The sequence below is a fragment of the Coenobita brevimanus genome, chromosome 78, assembly GCF_032717465.1.
Source record: "Coenobita brevimanus isolate Jiangsu-jjx chromosome 78, ASM3271746v2, whole genome shotgun sequence".
In the NCBI taxonomy this organism is placed as follows: domain Eukaryota; kingdom Metazoa; phylum Arthropoda; class Malacostraca; order Decapoda; family Coenobitidae; genus Coenobita; species Coenobita brevimanus.
In genome coordinates this window covers 23,396,210-23,412,855 of record NC_137031.1, presented here as the reverse complement: position 1 = coordinate 23,412,855, position 16,646 = coordinate 23,396,210, and the positions used below count along the sequence as shown (strand labels likewise).

At 47.0% G+C, this 16,646-nt stretch overlaps 1 protein-coding gene across 1 annotated transcript in view; it reads left to right on the top strand.

Annotated features, from left to right (window-relative positions):
- The window catches only part of LOC145408747 (uncharacterized), a 58,881-nt gene that overhangs the window by 28,529 nt on the left and 13,706 nt on the right, over positions 1-16,646 (top strand). The gene's annotated exons all lie outside the window — the stretch shown is intronic.

Below are 16,646 nucleotides of genomic sequence, written 5' to 3'. Positions count from 1 at the left end.
GAGGAAGATAGTAAAACCATGTCATGACAAGTATATAAACAAGATGATAAAGTTGATGTACTCAAATGTGGATGGAATGGTATCTAAATTGCTAAAGATGAATGATTATGTTAGAGAAAATGAACCACAAATAATATGCCTAACTGAAACAAAATTAACACCAAGGATATCCAATGACATACTAAACTTAGAGGAATACAATATATGGAGAAGAGACAGAATTTTTAAAAAGGAGGAGGAATTATAATATTAACTACGAAAAATCTAAAAGTCAATGAAATAAAACTAGATATACCATCACAAGTAGAACTGATTGCAGTAGAGATCAACACATCTGAAGGGAAAGTAAATGTAGCCAATTTGTACATGCCACCCAGATCAAACACATGGGAAAGAGACGAATATGAGGACCTGGCAGAGAATACAATTCAGAGTTTAAGATCATTACTACATAAAATGGGAGAGAAATCGGAAAGAATTATACTAACTGGAGATTTTAATACAAATATAAATTGGAATACTCTAGATATAATTAGCCAAGGAAGCTGTTGGGACCAAAAGCTCCTGGATCTCGTGCAAGAGTTTTTCCTAACGCAACATGTGAGGGAAACCACCAGCAAAAGAGGACTCGATGTACCTTCAGTGCTAGATCTAATATTTACTAGGCAAGAAAATGATATTGACAGTTCAATATATCACTCTCCACTCGGCAAAAGCGATCATGCAGTACTAAATTACAACTTCAAGATAGCATATGACATAGTTAACAGCAATGAAAGTTACAAAAAGAGCCTAAACTATAAAAAGGGAAATTATTAAGACCTACAGAAGTATTTCTTAGAAGATGATTGGGAAAATGAGCTTAGAGAACAAGATTTAAATGCTGTATATAAAAAATTCTGTGAATTTTATGAAATAGGAGTCCAGAAGTACATCCCACAGCATAAAGAAGCAGATAAGAAAATACAGAAATGGTTCAATACAGAATGTAAAAAATCAAAAGAAAGAAGAGATTTGTTGTGGAATAGATACAGAAGACACAATAGTAAAAGGGCGTATAATAATTACAAACAGGCAAGAAACGATTATACAAGAATAAGGAGGGAAGCCCAAAAACAGTACGAGGAGGATATAATAAATAAAAGTAGTGATCAACCAAAGCTGTTTTACAGCTATATCAGAAGCAAAACTAAAGTAAAAGATATAATACAATCCATTACGGACGAGGGAATCACTTATACACAAGAGAAAGATATCTGTGAAGCACTAAATAAGAATTTCCAATTAGTTTTTACAGAAGAAAAAAAATTTGAGAGGGACTATGTGGATCATGCATGTCCACACATACTACCAGATATACAAATAGAAAAAGTAATACAGGAGGAGTTAAGTAAATTAGACAGAGGAAAAGCAAGTGGTCCTGATGAAATTTCATGTTGGGTACTACGAGAATGTGCAAAGGAGTTAAGTAAACCATTATTTTTAATTTTCAAGAAATCCTTGAGTCAAGGTAAACTACCTGATATTTGGAAAAAAGCAAATATTGTCCCCCTTATTCAAGAAAGGAAAGAGACAAAATCCACTTAACTACCGACCAGTATCACTGACCAGTGTTGTAAGCAAGGTATTAGAAAAGCTTATAAGAAAAGCTTGAGTAAATCATCTAGAAGAACACAGTATGATAACAGAAAGACAATTTGGTTTCAGAAAAGGAATGTCATGTGTAACTAATCTGTTGAGCTACTATGACAGAGTAACAAACACAACACAGGAAAGAGGGGATGGGTGGACAGTATCTATTTAGATTTCAAGAAAGCTTTTGACACAGTACCACACCGAAGACTTTTATGGAAACTGTACCATCAAGGAGGAATTCGAGGCAAACTGTTTTGTTGGATGCAAGATTTTCTCACAAAAAGAGAAATGAGAACAGTACTAAGAGGAAACTACTCATCATGGAAAGAAGTGACTAGTGGAGTACCACAGGGTTCAGTGCTGGCACCAATCATGTTTTTAGTGTATATAAATGATATAAACAGTAACACTGGAAATGAGAGCTATCTGAATATGTTTGCAGATGATGCAAAAATACAAAGGAGAATTACAAACACAGACTCCTGTAAAGAGCTACAAGAAGAATTAAATAAACTTCATGAATGGAGTAATACATGGCAAATGGAATTCAATGTGGACAAGTGTCATGTAATCAAGTTTGGTAAAAGTGGAAAAAGACCTGATTGGGATTATAAGTTAGAAAATAAAACCCTATACACATCAGAAAGAGAGAGACTTAGGTGTGATTGTCAATAACAGACTATCTCCGGATGACCACATCAGCGAGAAGGTACGGAACATGTATACACTGCTTGCAAATATGAGAATAGCATTCACATACATAAATGACGACATGCTAAGAAGGATAATAACATCATTCATTAGACCAACCCTGGAATATGCATCAGTAGTCTGGAGTCCTCATCTCAAAAAACACATAGACAAGATTGAAAAAGTTCAAAGGGCCGCTACAAGATGGATACCAAGCTTAAGGGACCTAAGCTACGAAGAAAGACTAAATAAACTGAATCTACCAACACTACAGGAGAGAAGGAAAAGAGGTGACATGATAATGCTATATAAGTGCATATAGGGGAAGGAGAAAATAGACATAAATGATTACTTAACATATGGAGAAGCATCAGCAAGAGGACACTGCAAAAAACTGCATAAGAAGAGAGGTGATAAAGACGTAAGGAAATTCAGTTTCCCAAACAGAGCAATTGATCAATGGAATGCACTACCGAATGAAATAGTGTGTGCCAAAACAATTCACAAATTTAAGGATGTGTACGATAAATATGGTTTAAGACACGGGACAGTACGAGCTTGACTCATTCCTGTAAAGATACAATTAGATAAGAACAATTAGGTAAGAACACACACACACACACACACACACACACACACACACACACACACACACACACACACACATACACGCACAGTGGATATCAGTGTGCCATCCTTCACAGAGGATGGAAGACAGTAATACCACAGGAAATATGAGACTTACACATCCCAGCCAATGTTTCTTTCTTTACCTTACTGGGACTGGCAGGAAGCACATCTATCAATACACAACATACAAATACAAAAGTACAATATGCAAAGAAAAATACAAAAGCATTAAAGTATATGAGGTTAACAGGGAAACAGCAAATACAGAAATACAGGAGTTTATAATCTTCATCATACCGATCTCTTTTTCCTAATCGAGAATAAGTGAGGAAATAGGATGTGGTAAAGGTTGGGGGCAGATGCCTTGAGGTATGTAGCCACAGCTCTCATTTCCGTAACATAGGCTTTAGAGCCTGTGGCCTGGGATACAACGCCACTGCATTATCCAGGTTACCACACTTACCTCCCCCAGGGGTTGCCCTAGAAACTCATTTTCCTTAGCAAACCACAGTGGGTGGATGGACATCTGGATCGACCGGCGCCACCTCTCTGCGCGATTAAAAACCCTGACGCCAACGGGTCTGCAGTTTCGCAGTCATCGATGCTAACTATTCAGCCAACGTTGCTGAGGAAATTCATAGTAAAAAATACACAAACCAAAAAAAAAAAATACAGTAAACCTCTCCTACCTTGCTCTCCTTGAACTGATTCAAAGGATTCTCAACAACATTTCAAACCACTGACAAAACACAAAACATACAATACACTGTGATACAGGCTGGTTCACTTCACCTGCCCGTGGAATGCTACCTTGCAGAGGAGAGCAGGCTTGAGTTCTGCTTCGACCTTATAGGACCTGACTAGATAGGTATAACTATACTAGGAGTGTCTTCTGGCAGCAGTCAAACTAAGAGGACTCCCCTTACGTTTCTCGAGACTCTCTTGACTCAGCACAAGCTGGAAAGGGTGGTGGCTTTTCGGGGATAGGGAGGAGGGCATGGAGGAGGATAGCAAGGCCACCTCATCCCCCTCCTCTCCCAGGACTCACTTGAGTCAGAAATCCTTCTGGAAAACATAGTGGTAGTCTTTCAAGAGTGGGGATGAGGAGGGCGCAGAGGAGGTCGACCTGACCACCCAACCCCCCACCTCCCCTGAGACCGTCTTAAGATACAGCCCCATCTGGAAAAGGTGGTGATGGCTCTTAAAGGTTGGTGATGAGCCTGGCCGTGGAGGTCTACCATATAGAGGTGTGAAGGCTTCAGTGCTGCTTCGACTAAGGTCCATTAGCAGCAGTCAAAATACAGGGAGGGCAAGTCAGCCTGCCCTAAGCCAACGCCAGTCCCATGCCCAAATAAAAAGGGAGGGTGGGTGTCAGGAAGGGCACCTGCCCATAAAAAACAACCAAAGCCAAAATTGAGCTGTATGACGAAGATTAGTTGGGCACATCGATCCCAGACAGAAATGGAAAAACACGAAAGAAAAAGAAAAGTAAGAATGGGTGGTTCATCTCAATTCTCTTGCGTTGGGGGAACGGCTCGGTTTGCTGGTATGAGGAGCACAGATACTTGACATTTTCGTGAAATTACCAACCAGCCATTCAATCACTTGACGTAACAATCAGGCATAATACAGTGTGAAAAGTTGTTATGGGAAGTAGGAAATAATGTAGGGAAGACACTGGTAATGCTGACGGAGCCGTTCCTGCAACACAAGACAGCTGGGATGGATAATACATGAAGCACGCTGTACTGCAACTCATTTTTTATTTCCTTACCTTATTTGGATACGCAGAAAACATGGACCCCAACATGCAGGCTTCTGAGAAACATGAAGGAGGATTAGGATAATTTTAATGCCGTGTTCTTTTCGTCTGGCAAAACCCTCAAGCTCCTTTCAGTTCAGTTGATGGGAAAATGTAGTCAAACTGAAGGATAAACTTGACTAGTAACCAAGGAGACTCATTCCTACTGTATAACCGCCACTCCTCAGATTTCATGTAACTATGACTATGAATACAATTTGAGAGAGTGGCGCAGTTCCCTCAGATAAAAACAAACTAGCTATAGTTTGTGGAAAATATGAGTGTATGAGAGAGTGTGAGGGGGTTGTAGATGGGATCTGCTGGAGTGTTATGTGTGTGTGTGTGTGTGTGTGTGTGTGTACATATAGCCTAATTATGTATCCATGTACATATGTATGTATATTTTATGTATTATGTATATGAGTTACTTAAAATAAAGATGTTACAGATCCATAAGGTTACACAGGAGGGGGACCCGAAGATTCAAGGAACAGATCGGTTTCACGAGGAAAAACAATAGATCCTGTTGCCCCGGGAGGAACCACTTGTCTGCAATCTGGTGAATCATTCTGTCATCTGGCATCGCACTGAGAGGGACTTTTTTTTTGGGGGGGGGGATATCCGTCCCAGTTGAACTGGGACACGGGCAAACAAAGAGCCCGTCACAGTTGCGCATATAGTTTGCATTCCGAAATTATCGTCGTGGAGGGTAGTCCCTAACCGTGTTAAGTAAATAATTAAAAGGTGCCCTGGCAACAATGCCAGCAGCATCCATAAATTCATCACCCGATCGGGCACAGCCCACATTGGGGCAAGACCTTAGCAGAGATGTAGCGGGGCAGTGAAGGAGGTAATGTATGAGAGGCACATCGGACCTGGCCAAGCAATGAGGACATGGATCAGGCTCCGTACCAGCGATTTGTTTGAAGCAGGGGAACCCCAGGCACAATCTGCAGAGTCTCACTACTAAATAATTAGGCAGGCCCTTGAGAGGCAGGAGGGAAGAGTATGATGTAGCTGTGGCATGCCAATCTGCAGAGCTAGAGCCCCCCGAGATGCAAAGTTGGTGTTCCTCCCAGGACAGCCTGCCTATGGTTGCATTTAGAGCTCCAAGAATGTATGAGGGGCTGGGGCGGAGGTGGAATGTGATCTCCGGATGACAGCTGGCAGCGCGTGCCGCATCATCAGCTCGTTCATTGCCAGTAATCCCAACATGACCTGGGAGCCAGTGAAGAATGATAGTGGCTCCCCTCCAGACAAGAAGAATTGCAACTGTGTAGATTGCTGTCAGGAGAAAGACGTTATCATGTAGGGAGAAAGAGCGGAGCCGTTGAAGGGAGGAAAGACAGTCCGTATGGATAACGACACGTCTGTAATGGTGGTGATGAGCGTGGTGCAATGCACCCAAAATGGCTGCAAGCTCTGCCTGGAAGGCAGACACTCCTGGGGAGAGGCGCCACGATTCAACCAAATTCCCCACAACAAAAGCAGATCCAGCAGAGCCATCAGGGGAAACAGAGCCGTCAGTAGAGTAGGTGGCCGAACCTGGGGAGGCTAAAGCAGCCACCCGATTAAGACCTTCCTGACGAATCATGGCAGGAATAAAAGAGCGAGGTTTGGCCTCTGATGGACTAAGGATATGGAAAGGGGGTGGAGTCCAAGGTGGTGGATCGTCAAAGCCAGGGAAAGGAGACTCAGGGTCCTGGCACAAGCTTGGAGCAGCTCCCAAATTGTGAATGGTGGCAGTTGTGGTTCGGGCCCAGTCACGTTGAGGGAGCGCCTCAGGTGGACGGCACAAAAGTCATTTGAGGAGGGTTGAGACAGGTAGATCAGGCCGGCGCTGCACCAGTTGGAGAGTGATAATTGCTGCATGTAGCGCAATGCTGAGTGCCAGTGACGGCAGACCATTCTCCATGCGCAAATTCGCTAGCCGAATCCAACGGGGAGCTCCGAGCATGACACGAAGAGCATCATTCTGTATGACGTCCAGAGACTTGGAGATAGGTGGGGGCGAGACCAGTCATACATATTGCTCCATAGTCCACCAGGGATCATATGGAGTGAACGTAAAAAGTACGAAGGACGGAATAGGATGTCCCAAGCTCCTTTTTGAAAGGTACCGAAGAGCGGCCAGGCGGGTGGAAGCACGTTCCCTCAGGTATATGACATGGCTTGCAAAGGTAAGGCCCTGGTCAAACCAGACCCCCAGGTACTGGTGTGTAGAGACAATGGAGAGCTGGTGACCCCCGAGCAGCAGTGGAAAGTCTGGGGGATGGAGGCTGAAGGGCAGACACTTTGTTTTTTCCAGATTGATCTTCAGCCCTAGCTCATTGCATTTGTCACGGAGTTTAGAGAGGGCAGAGTACGCCTGTGAGAAACAATCCCGGCGTGTGAAGACCAGGGCCAAATCATCTGCGCAGCACAGCAGAGAGATGCCTGGCCCATAATCGATGGTCAAAAGCCCCTCCATTAAGATGTTAAAAAGGAGAGGGCTTAAGACGCTTCCCTGGGGGGTGCCACTGGGATGGAGATGAAAAGCTGAGAGATACCTCTGAAAACGGACCCCTGCAGAACGATCTTGAAAATAATCCTTGATCCATGATAGGAGCCTGCCTCCTACACCCCTTGCTGCAAGAGCCTCAAGTATAACAGTGGGGTTTGCCAGTTCAAAGGCCTTTTCAAGGTCGAGGAAGACGGCTATTCCCTTTCCTCCCCTCAGCTCCCCAAGGAGTGACGTGAGGCAGTGAGTGGTACTCCTGCCAGGATGGTAAGCGTAAATCCTTGGGTGCAGTGGTCCCAGCCGCCAAGCAAGATGAGCCCGCATAACCCTCTCAGCTGTCTTGGCAACACAGCTGAGAAGGGAGATGGGGCACATGGCAGCAGGATCACGAGGCTTCGGAATCGGGTGGATGACAGCTGCCTTCCACGACCTCGGCAGACGCCCCTCAGACCACGAGAGGTTAAGTAGATCAAACAGTTGCTTGCTACTACAATCTCCAGCGTGTGATAAAACAGAGTATGTGAGCTCGTCAAGCCCTGGCGCAGTGTCCTCCCTAAGTCGCAGTGCTTTCTGAAGCCCCCCACTGGTGATTGGACAATCAGCGGGGTCAGGACTATTACACGCTCCCAGGATAGCTGCAACATGAGAGGCAAACAGCTGCGCCTGCAGGGCTCTGACAGACTACGGGAGATTAGAAGAGGCAGAGCGGTCGGCGAAGTGCTGAGCAAGATGGCTGGCCTCAGCGGCAGGGTCAGAATGGGAGGGGGAGGGTGAGGAGGGGGCGTGGATCAGAGACGGACCTGATTCTCCTCCACATCTCACGGAGAGTGGAGTGAGAGTCTAGGGTACGACACCATCTGATCCACGCCTCCTCCCTAAGGTGGCGCTTCTTGGAAGCCACATGCTGTGTAACAGCAACCAGGTACCGGCGGTGCGATGTACAGCGCCGTCGGTACTGCTTGCATGCAGCATTGAGCCTCCGATTCAGTTCCTTGACCCTGCCACAGTAGAACCAGCCATCTCGGTAGCACCTCATCGAGCGCTGCCGCAATGGGATAGCAAGAGAGGTAGCTTGTGCAAAAGTATTTGCTACCTGATCTGCTCTGCTCTCGAGGTCTGAGGCAGGAGGGGATGTCTCAAAGGCCGTTGTGAGAGCACGGACAAAGGCCGTCCAGTCCGCCCTGTGTAGGTCCCACCGTGGTGGTGGAGGTGGGGGTGGCAGGAGGGGAGCGAAAGGCAGGTCAACAATAAGGACAAAATGATCACTCGCAACATGGGGGTGGAGTGACCACGACGCCAAGCCCGCGAGTGGTGCTGACACAAGGGAGAGATCGAGGCGACCTCCCCCAATATGGGTGGGCTCAGCCACATCAGTTAATAGGGAGACACCACCCATCTCCTCCAGAACCAAAGAGATGTGCCATCCTGCTTCATTGGACTGAAGAGGTGAAGATAGAAAGGCGTGGTGGGCGTTAAAGTCGCCCCCTATGTATACGGCTCCCCTGGCAGCCTGGGAGAACAGATCTTCCAACTCCAGGGTGCCCCTCTGGCTCCGGTATACATTATATACCGTCAGGGGCGTCATAGCCAGATGGAGAACCACACCCTGAACCTCCACATCAGGTCCACAGAAAGGAGGGGGTTCACAATCCGTGCACACAATGTGGTCCTGAACCAGAACAGCATATCTCCGTGTGATGCCACGAACGTACGGAAGGGGATGGGTGGTGTAACCCGTGAGACAAAATGTGGAACTGTCTGGGAGCAGGGTCTCCTGCAGTAGGATGACATGGGGGCGGTCCCTCTCGGCCGCTTCCTGCAAAAGCGGGAGCTTGTACCATGCTCCTAGACAGTTCCACTGAAGGAGTCTAAGGGAGGAGGAGTCCTGCCGTCTGGAGAGAGACAGAGACGATCCGCCTCTGACGTCTGAGTTGGGGCTATGTCCATAGTTGTCTTCACCGAGGGTGGAGACTCTTCTCTTTGAAGGGGGCGAGGTTGAGTCTGTTGAGGGGCTGCAGATAGGGCGGCTGAACTGCGGGGCTTGGACCGCTTGAAGGAGTGGGCTGGCTTGCGTGGGGAAGTCCGTTTCCCCCTTGAAGAGTGAGCATGGTGGCGAGGGGCAGGCTTGGCACCGAGGCCTTCCATCTTCCTGGAGATCGCCTCGTCTATTATGCGATCGGCAGCAGAGCTGATCGCAGCTGCCTTTATGGTGATCCCCAACTTTAGTGATACTGCTTTGGCAACAGCCACGGCGATTTGAGATCCTAGATCTCTTATGTCCTCCTGTGAGAATGTTATGACAGGTGGAGCAGGGGCGGTGGGTGGGCTGGGCACTGAGCTGGGTTTTGGTGGCAAAGCCGTAGGTGGTGGACTGAGCACCGTGCTGGGTGGCGATGGGAGGCTGGACGGCGGCGGGTAGTGAACCTCTGCGGTGGTCTGGCTCACCGTGAGAGCTGAGGGCAAGGGAGGAAAGTCTTGATCGCTGAAGGCTGGTGGGCGTGGAGCAAGATGGCGGCGTTGTTGTCCCCATATGAAAGTGCCGGGGGGAGCTGGAGTTGCACTGGGGGCCTGGTTTTCTTGCGCGAATGCAACCTGTCTCTCCCGACCCTGTTCCACGCGCCGAATCCTTGCAGGGCAATTGCGGTGCCAGGTTTGATGTTTCCCTGAGCAGTTGGGGCACTTGCCAGCGATCGGTTCCTTCGCCTTGAACTGTTTCAGCCATTGGTCTGTGTCGTGCGCTCCACTGCACATACCACAGATGACGGGGCGGTTGCAGGTGGCACGATGATGCCCGAAGCATTGGCACTGGTAGCAGCGCAGCGGTTCTGGCGTGAAGGGGCGGAGATGAAAAGTGCCCCAATTGCTCAGGTCGAGGGACGGCACTAGAGGCCCGTGCAGGGTCACACAGACCTGCAGCGTTTCCTCCCATGTCCTCTGATTCTGGCAGCGCTCTGCTGCCTCGACGAGAGGGTACCGTAAGAGGATATCCACCGGCATATGCTGGGGATATCCCATTACTGTTGCCTTTATGATTTGTCCTCCCTGAGACAGCTCCACTAGCTTTATAATTGGTGCTTCCTCCTCTGCCACCACCTTCAGCCAAAGGTGCGACTCCTCCTCGGGGGGGATCAGCATGCAGCTGTTGTCTCGGCCGTAGCAATTCGCGGCCACGAGGCCTGGCAGGTGTTTTTCCAACGCCGCTACCTCATCGTAGCTGGTCTCATATCCCTCCTGGAGAGGAATGCGAAAGGCCGAGAAGGGCGAGCAAGGAGGTGGAGGAGGCACAACTGAGACTGAAGGGCGAGTTGCAGAGGGATGCTGCCATGGCACCAAAGTCCTGGATGCAGGAGCGTGAGCGTTTCCCTGCGGCACTCGTCGTGTTTTCTGCGTCGCAGGGATGAAACCGTCAGCGTCAGGAGAGTCGACTGGCGTAGCAGAAGGGGCAGCTCCAGCAGGACAGCCAGCGGTAGTGGGTGCTGTTGCAGCATGGGCTGCATTGTGTGCAGCCAAGGCAGTAGGTGGTGACACCTTGGCAGAGGTAGGTGCCTGACCGCACGGGCGCTCAGAGGGAGAGGCAGCTGGATAGGTGGCACCAGAGGTCTGTTTCTTAGCTCTGGGGACAGGAGGAGGAGCCGAAGCATCGTCCTCCATCGCCTCATGCACATGTGCAACCTTGGTTGCACGTGCCGAAGTGGAAGGGGGGCCTGAGGCGACAGGCCATGCACAGGGAGCAGTCCCCTTAAGCCTAGAAGGAGGGGAGGCAGAGGCGTCGCCAGATGTTGACGAGTGGGAGCTAGCGTCTGAGAGACGCCGCTCCCGCTTCGCGCCTGGCGGGGCAGCAGGGCGAGACGTCCTCTGCTGGGAAGGGGTTTGACAGGCTGGGCCCGTGGGCCTGGGAATCTGCGTCCTCCCCATGTCCCTGAGGGACAGACACACAAACACACACAGACGTCACTCACACAGACACCCAGACAGGTACACCAACACTCACTCTTAAAACCCGAAAACAATATACAGTAAAAATGGCCTAGTTCCCTACAGTGACGGGCAACCTATGCTCCCTGCCCTCTAAAGGGCGACGTGGGAGGCCCCGCCACTGCCCCTTTCGGGACTTCCCTAATCTATAAGAGCCGCCCTCACTGCCTCCTTTAACCAGGCCCTAATGGCCCCCCTTCATGGAAGTGCCCTAATGGCACCCCTTCAGGGTTCGGCATCATACTACAGTGAGGGACACTAATGGGAGGCCCAAAAAGAAAAAAAACACACACACACACAAACACACGCAAACACACTACACTAACACTCTCACAGTCAGGCAGTGGCTGTCTGTCAGGAACAGAGTCCAGGCCAAAGCACAGTAAGAGAGAGAAACTCACTCTGTGCCAGAGACTAAGTCTCAAAAGAGGCAAAAACAAGGAAAAACTGGCAAAATTCCACCTCAGTAACTGGGACTAAGTCCAGTGTGGGAGAGAGAGTGGCCAGAGCTCCAAGTCAGACAACGTCTAGGCAAGGAGTGTGAGAGGGACAAGTCCGTACTTATGGCATTTGTTTGTGCACCTGACATGGCATTTGCTCGTACACCTGACATGGCATTTGCTCGTATACCTGACATGCCATTTGTTCGTGCACCTGACATGTGATTTTCGTCCTCAAACTAGTATGGCAGATTTGAATGAGCAGACAGTGTGCATTAGTTTATATTTTTTGTTCGGGAAAACCACGGATGAGGCAGTGACAATACTTAAGCAAGCTTTCAAGAAGCAGATTATGAAAAAGAAACACAAGTCTACGAATGGTACGGCGTTTTAACAAAGGCAACATTTCCAAGACTCTCCACGTCCAGGCCGTCCATTGACCTTCCAAACAGATGAAAATATCGAGAAAATTCGAAAGGCAATCTTGGAAGATCGTCGCGGCACTAATGGAGGCCACAGGCTTTTCTTGAATTCATTCCAACGGATTTTGACACAACATTTTGACATGCACCAAGTCCCAGCAAAAATCGTCGCTCATCTTCTAAAGGAAGATCAAAAAGCATATCGCGTGAACTTATGTCAGTACTTGAAAGAACAGTTGAGATATGGCCCAAAATATACTTCAAATGTCGTTATGGGTGACGAGACCTGAGTTTTCGGGTATGGTCCCGAAACCAAGCAGTAGTCTAGTCAGTGGAAGACACCAACATCTTCAAGACCGAAAGAAGCTCGTAAGGTTAAGTCCAACATGAAGACAATGTTGATTATATTTTTTGACATTGAGAGAGCTGTCCATAAACAGTTTGTTCCCTGTGGACAGATTGTGAACCTGCACTTTTGTATTACAGTGCTGGGGCGTCGACAGGAAAGCGTCAGGTGCAAACGTCCAGGAAAGTGACGCACACACAAATGGTTCCTGCATCACGACAATGCACCATCACACACCACGTTGTCAGTTCAGCCATTTTTGGCCAAAAACAACGTTGTTGTTGCTCCTCATTCCCCTCACTAGCCAAATCTCGCTCCCAGTGATTATTTCTTCTTTCTCAAGTTTAAGGACTGAAAGGAGGAAAAATTAACAACATCGAAGAAATCCAGAAAACTAGCAGGAGTCTATGGACAGGGTGATGCAAGACGACTACAGAAATTGTTTCCAGGAATGGGAAAAGCCCTGGGACATGTGTATAGCGTCTAAAGGGGAGTCCTTTGTAGGGAACTTAAATGGAGTTTCTGTAAGTTTTGTAATGAAGTTTTTTTGTTACCAGTTTTAGGAATCTAATGGCCCTCCCTCGTAAACATTAGTGTAGGATGTAAAAAATAATGTTATTGACATTGTGTCAGAATGGGTTTACAGAAAACTGTGTGTAATACTAACAGGAAGAGAGTTTTGTGATAGGTATCAGAAAACACACACACACACACACACACACACACACACACACACACACACACACAGAAAGAGAGAGAGAGAGAGAGAGAAAGAGTTATGTCCTTCGACCTCCACTGATATTTCACTGACCAAACTTTGTGATGCCAAACTTTACCAATGAAATAGAGAGAGAGAGAGAGAGAGAGAGAGACAGTTTCGTGTCCCTCGACTTCCACTAATTCACTGATTAGACTGTGATGCCAAACTTTACTTACCCAATCAAAAGGGAATGCAAGGTTTATTCTCCAGATTAAAAATAGAAACATATAACATTTTGGTACAATATTCTTCTTGATGGTTATTGTCTCACACCATCTCGGTCTGGCTGGCTGTCACACACACACACACACACACACACACACACACACACACAACTCCTCTCCCTTCCACATGCAGAAAAAATACATATTACAAGAGGACAGTTACTTAACATTCATAACCAGAGAACAATTGCAGTCTTGTGATATGAACCTCCTAGTTATTGCTCTATCAGTCTTAAATCATCTCTCCTCCTTCCCTGCAGCACTTCCTCCCTCTCTCTCTTTTGTTTCTCTCCTTACAGTCCTCATTTTCCTCGTCTTTCTCCCTCCTCCTCTCTCTGTCCATCCTCCTCCCCTCCTCTCTGTTCAGCCCTTCTCTTCCCATCATTCCCTTGCTGATTCCCTCCCTTAGCTTCTCACTTTTCACCCTACCTCTCTCCCTCTATTCCCCTCCTCTTTCACCCTTCTTCCCTTCGTTCCTTCATTTCACTTCCCTCTCGTTCTCTCTCTCTCCTCCCTTCCGCTCTTCCCTCCCCTCCCATTTTTCCCTTCACTGCCCTCTCTATCCCTTGCTTCCCCTCACTTCCCCCACGCCTCCCTTCCCTTTCTTCCCTTCCTTCATTACCACTCCCTTTTCCCTGCTTTTCCCCCCTTCTCTCTACCTTCCCACTTCCGTCCTCTCTCTTTCTCCTTTTCATCCTTCCCCCACCCCTTTCATCTATCATCCTTACTTCCCCCTCTTGTCTCCCCTTCCCCGTCTCTCCTCCCCCGTATCTCCCATCCCCCCTCTCCCCACTCACCTTCCCCCCTCCTTCCTCTTTTGCATCCTCTCTCACCTCTCATCCTTCAACCCTCCCTCCCCTCTTCCTCTCTCCGTCCCCTTCTCCTACCCCTCCTATCTCCTCTCTTTCCTCTTCCCCTTCCGTCCTTCCCCCCTTTTTTTTCATCTTTCCTACTTCTCTTCCTTCTTCCCCTTCCTCCACTTCCCAAGGAAGTAGTGCTTAGCATACGCAGTGAGAGAGAGAGAGAGAGAGAGAGAGAGAGAGAGAGAGAGAGAGAGAGAGAGAGAGAGAGAGAGTTTGGAAGCCGTGACCAAAAGTCTCAGATGTTTGTGAGCCAGATTCACAAGAAATATAAACACTAAGATCACTGAGAAGCTTGGCATACCTGTGATAATGGTATTTTAAGGAACACTGGCAGTAATGGATATGCCAGTCCAGTAACTGTAATATGCCACTAACAGAAACAATCCCAATTATCACCATTAACATCACAATTATCTCCAAGATATTTTTTGCGTTTTAAAGACAAGGGAGGAAGTAAAGCCAGTTTGTTTACAGTATCACTTTATAAAATTACAACTATCTACCTGTCCAGATATTCTACAAATAGACTCAGTTATCTATGCATGGATCTGTCAGTCTACCTAGCTTAATTTATCTAGCTATCCATCCCTTTATCAGTTTTGTGCACAATGCAAGATAATCAGTGAACTTCCACATTAACTGTTGGCAACAAACTAGGCGATGTGGGACATGCTTAGTTTGAGAGACACTTACAGTGATTCTACTGAAAGGCTACATCAGTGGGGGAAAGCTCCTGACTGGGGAGAATAAATTGAGTTAGGAACACACACACACACACACACACACACACACACACACACACACACACACACACACACACACACACACACATACACACACACACACACACACACACAGTCAGTGAAACGAAACGTCAACACTCTCTCTCTCTCTCTCTCTCTCTCTCTCTCTCTTTCTCATGTACAAGTATGTATGTATGTACGTATTCATGTATACATTCATGCATGGCGGTGGCTCAATCGGTAGAGAGGTGTCCTGCAGTCCTAATGGACCCAGGTTCGAATCCTCTTTGGGGCAGGAAACAGTATAAGGATTTGAATTTCATAAAGCAGATTTTACTGCCTCCAGCAGACGACCCGACGATATGCCTGAAAAGATTCCCCCGCTAATACCAATACACTAAGCCTGAGTGAGACAGCCCTGGCATGTAATCAATATGGACGGTAGGTGTTAGCGCCAGAAATAGTGACATGTGGAGGTGCATAGTATGTAGGGGGACTACTGGAGCCTTGAGAACAGGCTATAATGAAGCCTAAAAGCCCAGGGTCGGACACATAAAAATGTACCTTATGTATGCATGCATGTATGTATGACTTACATGCTTATCTATCCAGTCTATCTGTCTATCTAACTTTCCATCTATCTATGCATATGTGTACCATACATATTTATACGAGTACGTATAAATCTGATTTCTGTGTGTTTGTGTAAATGACTATGTTATGTATATGTATCCACATATCTGTGTGTATTTATGCAACCAACAATGACTGTGTGTATGCATGTGCATGTATGAATGAGTAATGTGTACGTACGTGTATACATATACCAATGTGGAGGTGTATAAAAGTGCGTATACATGTATGCATTACTGTGAAGTTTTGTGAGTGCGTTAGGCTACAACACAACACAGGTAAGACCTTGCCCTAATATGTGACGACTCAAGATGCCTGGAACCACTGTCCTGAGCTCTCTTCTTCTTCATTTTACTGCAACATTTGCGGCCTTTCCTCCAACTTTTGCTCCTGTTGAGCACCACCTCTCCTTCTCTAAACCTCACCTTCTTTTTCTAAATGAGACTCAGCTGTAGGGAGGCAACTGACAGCAGAACCTTTTATTGTGTATCCTCCTACTTTCTCTATACTCATTTCAAAGCCAAAGGTTAATGTTGAGCATATATACGCAACGACCTATCTTGTTCTCATGTACCTGAACTCGATTCTTCTAAATTCTCTACACTCTGGCTTCGGCTTTCCTGTCATTCTCCTGACTAAATATATCTGTGCTGTTTACTTATATCCTGATTCTACTGACTATCAAAAATTCTTTGACTATCTTACTTCTACGATGGAACACATTCTATCCATTTCTCATTTCTCCGAAAATCTCCATTTCCTAGGAGATTTCAATGTTCACCACCACCTTTGGCTCTCCTCTCCTTTCACTGATCCACCTGGTGAGCTAGCCTACACCTTTTCTATCCTTAATGACCCTAGAGCAGCTTGTACAGCACCGCCCGTATCCCTGGCCGCCTTGGAGAGAGCTCCAACATACTTGACCTCTTGCTTACTACTAATCCTTCTGCTTACACTGTTAACCTTTTCTCTCCGTTGGGCTCC